Source organism: Arachis ipaensis, chromosome B10, assembly GCF_000816755.2.
Source record: "Arachis ipaensis cultivar K30076 chromosome B10, Araip1.1, whole genome shotgun sequence".
In the NCBI taxonomy this organism is placed as follows: domain Eukaryota; kingdom Viridiplantae; phylum Streptophyta; class Magnoliopsida; order Fabales; family Fabaceae; genus Arachis; species Arachis ipaensis.
Genome location: NC_029794.2, coordinates 42,567,828 through 42,577,556, shown reverse-complemented (window position 1 = coordinate 42,577,556; position 9,729 = coordinate 42,567,828).

Here is a 9,729-nt window from a genome sequence, read left to right as displayed (position 1 = left end):
TTATTTTGTCAGGGTGGGTGTGAACAATCTTCCCTCTGACTAGAGTTCTATAGTCATAGAATACGGTTCTAGCTATTCTCTGCCTGTCCGTCTGCCACAGATTAGCATAGAATTCCTGAACCATATTTCTTCCTACCTTTGTTTCAGGATTAGCTAAGACTTCCCGGATATTCATCTTCTTTCAGATCGAATTTAACTTCCAGGATCACTCACCTTAGACTCATTTTTTTGTAAAAATGGTCTGAATGTTCTTTGGTTATGAACTTCCCTTGATTCCAAAGTGGTTTTGGAATATTCTCTTTCTTGCCTCTTGAGTCGGTTTATTTTCCCTTAGGAGCCATGATCTTAGTGGGTATTGGTTTAGTGATCACGGATAAACACACCAAACTTAGAGGTTTTCTTGTCCTCAAGCAAAAGAAAAGAAAGAAGGGGAAAGAGGGAGAGCCAAGCGCAACTTGTGGAGGAGAGGGGGAGAGGCCGAACCAAAATTTAAAGGGAAGGGGGGTGGGTTTCGAAAATTATTTGAAAAAGATATGATAGAAAAAGTGATTTGGAAAAGATAAGTATGATAGGAAAATATGTGATTTAAAATTGAAAAGATATGAAAGATATTTGAAAAAGATAAATCTGGATTTTGAAAAAGATGATGTGAAGATTTGAAAAAGATATTGATGAGTTGAAAAAATTTTAGAGGGAAAAGAGATAGATTTGTTTTGAAAAGGATTTGAAAATAATTTGAAGAGGAAAAAGGGTTTATGAATTAAGATACATTTGATATCTTTTGAAAAAAGATTTGAAAAATTAGGATTTGTAACATGTTTATGCAAGAAATCATGAATTGAAACATAAAAAATGGAAAAAATTTGAATTGAAAACGAAATTGCCTACTCCCCACAATCCTGGCGTTAAACGCCCAACTGCTGCATGTTTTGGGCGTTTAATGCCTAGTTGGTGCTTGGTTTGGGCGTTTAACGCCCAGCTGTTGCTTCTAGCTGGCGTTAAATGCCAGAAACCCCTTTGTCACTGGGCGTTTTTCTGAATGCCCAAAATGCTGTAAATCTGGCGTTAAACGCCCAGAAGCTGCTTCTTTCTGGCGTTTAATGCCCAGATGGCTATCTTTACTGGCGTTAAACGCCCAATTGTGTCTCTTACTGGCGTTTTCTTGCCAGTGAGCTCCTGTTTCCTGTTTCGTGCTCTGAATTCTTCTGTAACCCTGTGGACTTATGCAATTGATTTTTTAACTTGTTAATATTAAGCTCATATATTTTAAAAATAAATAAAATGAATTTAAAATAAAATAAAACAATAGAAAAAGTTTTGCTAATGGCTGGGTTGCCTCCCAGCAAGCGCTTCTTTATTGTCTTTAGCTGGACCTTGCTGAGCTTTTAATCTAGCCTCAGCCTTGAGCACTCTTGCTCAACATTGCCTTCAAGATAGTGCTTGATTCTCTGTCCATTAACAATGAACTTCTTATCAGAATCAAAGTCTTGAAGCTCCACATAACCATATGGTGATACACTTGTAATCACATATGGTTCCCTCCACCAGGATTTCAGTTTCCCGGAGAATAGCCTGAGCCTAGAGTTAAACAACAGAACCTTTTGTCCTGGTTCAAAGACTCTAGATGACAGCTTTCTGTCATGCCACCTTTTTGTTTTCTCTTTATAAAGCTTGGCATTTTCGAAAGCAGTAAATCTGAATTCCTCTAGCTCATTCAGATGGAGCAATCTTTTTTCTCCAGCTAATTTGGCATCAAAGTTTAGGAATCTGGTTGCCCAGTAGGCCTTATGTTCCAGTTCCACGGGCAGATGACAGGCCTTACCATACACAAGTTGGTATGGAGAGGTCCCTATAGGAGTCTTGAATGCTGTTCTGTAAGCCCACAGAGCATCATCCAAGCTTCGTGCCCAATCCTTTCTACGGGTACTTACAGTCCGTTCCAGGATTCTTTTTAGTTTTCTGTTAGAAACTTCAGCTTGCCCATTTGTCTGTGGATGATATGGAGTCGCCACCTTGTGGCAAATCCCATACCGGACCATGGTAGAGTAAAGCTGTTTGTTGCAGAAGTGAGTGCCCCCATCACTGATTAGTACTCTAGGGACACCAAACCTGCTGAAGATATGTTTCTGGAGGAACTTCAGCACTGTTTCAATATCATTGGTGGGTGTGGCAACGGCTTCTACCCATTTTGATACATAGTCGACCGCCACCAGAATATAAGTGTTTGAGTATGATGGTGGGAAAGGTCCCATGAAGTCAATTCCCCATACATCAAATAACTCAATCTCCAAGATTCCCTGTTGAGGCATGGCGTAACCATGAGGCAGATTACCAGCTCTTTGGCAACTGTCACAGTTACGTACAAACTCTCGAGAATCCCTATAGAGTGTAGGCCAGTAGAAGCCACATTGGAGGACCTTGGTGGCTGTTCGCTCACCTCCGAAATGGCCTCTATATTGTGATCCATGGCAATGCCATAAGATCCTCTGTGCTTCTTCTCTAGGCACACACCTACGGATTATTCCGTCTGCACATCTCTTAAAGAGATAGGATTCATCCCACAAGTAGTACTTTGTATCAGTAATTAGTTTTTTCTTTTGTTGCCTGCTGTACTCCTTGGGTATAAACCTTGTAGCTTTATAGTTTGCAATGTCTGCAAACCATGGTGTTTCCTGAATGGCAAACAAATGCTCATCCAAAAAGGTCTCAGAGATCTCAATAGAGGGGGGGAACTCCCCTTCTACTGGTTCTATCCGGGACAGATGATCAGCCACTTGGTTCTCTGTCCCTTTTCTGTCTCTTATTTCTATATCAAACTCTTGCAGAAGCAACACCCATTTTATGAGCCTGGGTTTTGAATCCTGCTTTGTGAGTAGATATTTAAGAGCAGCATGGTCAGTGTACACAATCACTTTTGATCCTACTAAGTATGATCTAAACTTGTCAATGGCATAAACCACTGCAAGCGATTCTTTTTCTGTGGTTGTGTAAGTTTTCTGGGTATCGTTTAAAATACGGCTAGCATAATAAATGACATGCAGAAGCTTGTCATGCCTCTACCCCCAGTACTGCACTAATGGCGTGGTCACTGGCATCACACATTAGTTCAAATGGTAAAGTCCAGTCTGGTGTAGAAATAATTGGTGCTGTGACCAGCTTAGCTTTCAGAGTCTCAAACGCCTGCAGACACTCTGTGTCAAACACAAATGGCGTGTCAGCAGCTAGCAAATTACTCAGGGGTTTTGCAATTTTTGAAAAATCCTTTATAAACCTCCTGTAGAATCCTGCATGCCCCAGAAAGCTTCTGATTTCCTTAACATTAGCAGGTGGTGGTAATTTTTCAATTACTTCCACTTTAGCTTGATCCACCTCTATTCCCTTGTTTGAAATTTTATGCCCAAGGACAATTCCTTCAGTCACCATAAAGTGACATTTTTCCCATTTTAAAACTAGGTTGGTCTCTTGGCATCTTTTCAGAACAAGTGCTAAATGATCAAGGCAGGAGCTGAATGAGTCTCCAAATACTGAAAATTCATCCATGAAGACTTCCAAAAACTTCTCAACCATATCGGAGAAGATAGAAAGCATGCACCTCTGAAAGGTTGCAGGTGCATTACACAGACCAAAAGGCATTCTTCTGTAAGCAAATACTCCAAAAGGACATGTGAATGCTGTTTTCTCCTGGTCCTGAGGATCTACTGCAATTTGGTTGTAACCTGAATAACCATCCAAAAAGCAGTAATATTCATGACCTGCTAGTCTCTCTAGCATTTGGTCTATGAATGGTAAAGGAAAATGATCCTTTCTGGTGGCCGTGTTGAGCCTTCTGTAGTCAATACACATGCGTCACCCTGTAACTGTTCTTGTAGGAACCAGTTCATTTTTTCATTATGAACCACTGTCATGCCTCCATTCTTGGGAACAACTTGAACAGGGCTCACCCAGGGGCTATCAGAAATAGGATAAATAATCACAGCCTCTAGTAATTTGGTGACCTCTTTCTGCACCACTTCCTTCATGGCTGGATTTAGCCGCCTCTGTGGTTCAACCACTGGCTTAGCATCATCCTCCAATAGGATTTTGTGCATGCATCTAGCTGGGCTTATGCCCTTAAGGTCACTTAGCACTTGAATTAGTGCTTCCTCTTCCAGTGAGTTTAAAGCAGAGCTTATGATCACTGAAAAAGTGTCACCTTCTCCCAGAAATGCATATTTCAGGGATGGTGGTAATGGCTTGAGCTCGGGTTTAGGAGGTTTCTCCTCTTCCTGAGGAAGTCTCAGAGGCTCTTTCAATTTCTCTGAACCCTCTAAATCAGGCTGAACATCTTTAAAGATGCCTTCCAGCTCTGATTCGAGACTCTCAGCCATGTTGACCTCCTCTACCAAAGAGTCAATGAGATCAACTTTTATGCAGTCTTTTGGTGTGTCTGGATGCTGCATGGCCTTGACAGCATTCAACTTAAACTCATCCTTATTGACTCTCAGGGTTACTTCCCCCTTTTGGACATCAATGAGAGTTCGTCCAATTGCTAGGAAAGGTCTTCTTAGAATGAGAGTAGCACTCTTGTGCTCCTCCATTTCCAGCACTACAAAGTCAGTGGGAAAGGCGAATGGCCCAACCCTGACAATCATGTCCTCAATTACGCCTGATGGGTATTTAATGGAGCCATCAGCAAGTTGGAGACATATCCGGGTTGGTTTAACTTCTTCAGTTAAACCAAGCTTTCTGATATTGGATGCAGGTATTAGGTTGATGCTTGCCCCAAGATCACATAAAGCTGTCTTGGTGCAATTACCCTCTAATATGCATGGTATCAGAAAGCTCCCGGGATCTTTAAGCTTTTCTAGAAAGCTTTTCAGAATGACTGCACTGTATTCTTCAGTGAGGAGAACTCTTTCAGTTTCTCTCCAATCCTTCTTATGACTCAAGATCTCTTTCATGAACTTGGCATAAGAAGGTATTTGCTCAAGTGCCTTTGCAAATGGAATCTTTATTTCAAGAGTCCTGAGATAATCTGAAAAGCGAGCAAATTGCTTATCTTGTTCCTCTTGGCGGAGTTTTTGAGGATAAGGTATCTTGGCTTTATATTCCTCAACCTTAGTTGTTGCAGGTTTATTTCCTACAGAGGTGGTTGGAGAAGCCTTTTTAGAGGGGTTGTTATCAGCACTTGTGTATGTCTGATCCCTCACTGGCATTTGAATGCCAGGGTTAGAAGCTGGATTGGCGTTGGACGCCAACTCCTTACTTGTTCCTGGCATTTGAACGCCAGAACTGAGCTTCCATTCGGCGTTTGACGCCAACTCCTTGCTTGTTTCTGGCGTTTGAACGCCAGAGTTATTCCTCTCTGGGCTCTTACTGTCCTCTGAGGGATTTTGGATAGCAGTTTGTTCATTTCTTGGCTTCCTGCTGCCTTGAAGTGAGGTATTTAATGTTTTCCCACTTCTTAATTGAACTGCTTGGCACTCTTCTATTATTTGTTTTGATAACTGTTGTTCTGTTAGCTTCAACTGTACCTCCATATTTATATTAGCCATTCTTGTGTCTTGTAGTATCTCCGTGAATTCGACCAGCTGTTTTGTTAGAAAGTCTAATTGCTGATTGAATTCAGTAATTTGTTCTGCAGGACTGAGTTCAGCAGTTACTGTTTTAGCCTCTTCTTTCATGGAAGATTCACTATTTAGGTACAGATGCTGATTTCTGGCAATTGTATCAATAAGCTCTTGAGCCTCTTCAATTGTCTTTCTCATGTGTATAGATCCACCAGCTGAGTGATCTAGAGAAATTTGAGCTCTCTCTGTAAACCCATAATAGAAGATGTCTAACTGCGCCCATTCTGAAAACATTTCAGAGGGGCATTTTCTTAGCATCTCTCTGTATCTTTCCCAGGCATCATAAAGAGATTCATTATCTCCTTGTTTAAAGCCTTGGATGTCCAGCCTTAGCTGTGTTATCTGTTTTGGAGGGAAGTATTGATTCAGGAATTTTTCTAACAGCTATTTCCATGTCCTTATGCTAGCCTTAGGTTGGTTATTTAACCACCTCTTAGCTTGGTCTTTTATAGCAAATGGAAATAGTAATAATCTGTAGATATCCTGATCTACTTTCTTATCATGTACTGTGTCAGCAATTTGTAAAAATTGTTCCAGAAACTCTGTAGGTTCTTCCTGTGGAAGACTAGAATACAAGCAACTTTGCTGTACAATGATAATGAGCTGAGGATTCAACTCAAAGCTACTGACTCCAATGGAGGGTATACAGATACTGCTCCCATATAAAGCAGTAGTGGGGTTAGCATATGACCCAGAATCCTTCTGGACTGTTCATTTCTACTTAGGTCCATGATGGAGAGAAGGAAATTGATGTGAATTGCAATTAAAATATATTTTTATTTTTATTTTATAAAAAGAGAATGAATAAAAAAAATGAAATAAAATAACTAGAAATTAAATATAGATTTCGAAAATTAAGAATAAAAAGTTTTAAAACTAAAATAATTACTTAATTAAGAAGATTTGAAAAACTTTGGATATGATTTTTGAAAAAGATTTTAGATTTTGAAATAGAAATCTGAATTTTAAAAGCAATTTTCAAAAATTCACTTTAAAATAGAGAGAAAATATATATTTTTTTATTTTTGAATTTTATGATGAAAGAGAAAAACACACAAAAGACACACAACTTAAAATTTTTAGATCTAATGTTCCTTATTTTCGAAAATTTTGGAGGGAAAACACCAAGGAACACCAAACTTAAATATTTTAAGATCAAAACACAAGGAAGACTCAAGAACACCTTGAAGATTCACAAGAACAACAAGAACATGAAGATAGAACACCAAACTTAAAATTTTTAGAAAACCAAAATAAAATTTTCGAAAACTAAAGAAAAATCAACAAGAGAACACCAAACTTAAAGTTTGGCACAAGATTTATTCAAAGAAAAATTATTTTTGAAAAAGTTTTAAAAAGAAGATAGCCAATTACCAAGAACATAAGTATAACGCTCTAGCCGATTGAGCTATAAATATAATGTGTTTTAATAAGGTATTTAATAAATAAAGATTTTTTTTTTTGAAAACTGATATTTTGAAAAAGCACAAGAAAAACAAGAAAATACACAGAACAAGAAAAACTAAAGATCAAACAAGGAAAATAAACAAGAATAACTTGAAGATTAAGAAAGAACAAAGAACACAAATTCGAAAATTTAAAAGAAAATAAAAACATGCAATTGACACCAAACTTAAAATACGAAACTAAACTCAAACAGAAAAACACAATTTTTAGCTTATAAAAATTTTCGAAAACAATTAAAAAGAGAAAATAAGGATTTTTTTTTTTAAAATTCAACCAAAAACAATAATAGAAGACTCTAAACCAAAAAGAAAAATTTTTCCTAATCTAAGCAACAAAATAAACCGTCAGTTGTCCAAACTCGAACAATCCCCGGCAATGGCGCCAAAAACTTGGTGCACAAATTGTGAATCACACTTTTCACAACTCGTACCACTAACCAGCAAGTGCCCTGGGTCGTCCAAGTAATACCTTACGTGAGTAAGGGTCGAATCCCACGGAGATTGTTGGCTTGAAGAAATCTATGGTTATCTTGTAACTCTTAGTCAAGATATCAATTATATTTATCAGTTTGAATTGCGAAAAATAAAAGAGCATGAAATAAATACTTGTTCTGCAGTAATGAAGAATATGTTGGAGTTTTGGAGATGCTTTGTCTTCTGAATCTCTGCTTTCCCCCTGTCTTCTTCTTCACGCACGCAAGGTTCCTCCTATGGCAAGCTGTATGTTGGTGGATCACTGTTGTCAATGGCTACCATCCGTCCTCTCAGTGAAAATGGTCCAGGTGCGCTGTCACCACACGGCTAATCATCTGTCGGTTCTCACTCATGCTGGAATAGGATCCATTGATCCTTTTGTGTCTATCACTACGCCCAACCCTTGTGAGTTTGAAGCTCGTCACAGTCATCCAATCCCTGAATCCAACTTGGAATACCACAGACAAGGTTTAGACTTTCCGGATTCTCAAGAATGCTGCCAATGGATTTTAGCTTATACCACGAAGACTCTGATTAAGGAATCCAAGAGATACTCATTCAATATAATATAGAACGGAGGTGGTTATCAAGCACGCGTTCATAGGTTGAGAATGGTGATGAGTGTCACGGATCATCACATTCATCATATTGAAGTGTGAATAAATATCCTAGATAGAAACAAACATGTTTGAATGGAAAACAGAAGTAATTGCATTAATTCATCGAGACACAGTAGAGCTCCTCACCCCCAACAATGGAGTTTAGAGACTCATGCCGTCAAAGAGTACAAAGTTCAGATCTAAAATGTCATGAGATACAAAATAAATCTCTAAAAGTTGTTTAAATACTAAACTAGTAACCTAAGTTTTCAGAAAATGAGTAAACTAAGATAGATGGTGCAGAAATCCACTTCTGGGGCCCACTTGGTGTGTGCTAGGGCTGAGACTTAAAGCTTTACATGTGCCTAGGTTGTTTCTGGCGTTAAACGCCAGGTTGTAACCTGTTTCTGGCGTTTAACTCCAATTTGTAACCTGTTTCTGGCGTTTAACGCCAGACTGCAACATGGAACTGGCGTTGAACGCAAGTTTACATCATCTATCCTTGAGAAAAGTATGGACTATTATATATTACTGGAAAGCCCTTGGTGTCTACTTTCCAACGCAATTAGGAGTGCACCAATTGGACATTTGTAGCTCAAGAAAATCCTTTCCGAGTGCAGGGAGGTCAGAATCCAACAGCATCAGCAGTCCTTTTTCAACCTGAATAAGATTTTTGCTCAGCTCCCTCAATTTCAGCCAGAAATTACCTAAAATCACAAAAAAACACACAAACTCATATTAAAGTCGAGAAATATGAATTTTTCCTAGAACTAATGAAAAATATACTAAAAACTAACTAAAACATACTAAAAACTACATGAAATTAACCCCAAAAAGTGTATAAAATATCCGCTCATCATGGAGTCACAAAAACTACTGAAAAATCATAAACAAAATGAAAAACAGCAGAAAAAATAGCACACCCTGGAGGAGAGCAGTCTGGCATTCAAACGCCAGAAACAAGCATCTGTTTGGCGTTTAACGCCAGAAACAGGCACAAAGCTGGCGTTTAACGTCAGAAACCAGCATCTACCTGGCGTTAAACGCTAGAACAGAGCATGGAAGTGGCATTTAACACCAAAAACAGGCAGTAGTCTGGCGTTAAACGCCAGGATTGCATGTATAGGGTGTTTTACACGTCTAAAAGGTGGAGAGATGAAAAACCCTTGACACCTCAGGATCTGTGGACCCCACAGGACCCCCACCTACCCTTCTTCTCTCCTCTTTACACCTTTTCATGACTCTCTTCAATACCCTTCACCAATCAACTCAATCACTCTTCCCCATCACCTCTTCACCACTCACATCCATCCTCCCTTCCCCAAAAACCACACCTACCTTCAAATTCAAACTAATTTCCCTCCCAAACCCAACCCTAATGGCCAAAACTTCACCCTCCCCCCACTCCTATATAAACCCCTCATTACTTCTTCATTTTCACACAACACAACCCTAAATTCACCCTTGGCCGAAAATACCTCACCCTCCATCTCCTCCATTTTCTTCTTCTTCTACTATTTTTCTTTCTTCTTTTGTTCGGGGACGAGCAAATATTTTAAGTTTGGTGTGGTAAAAAATATA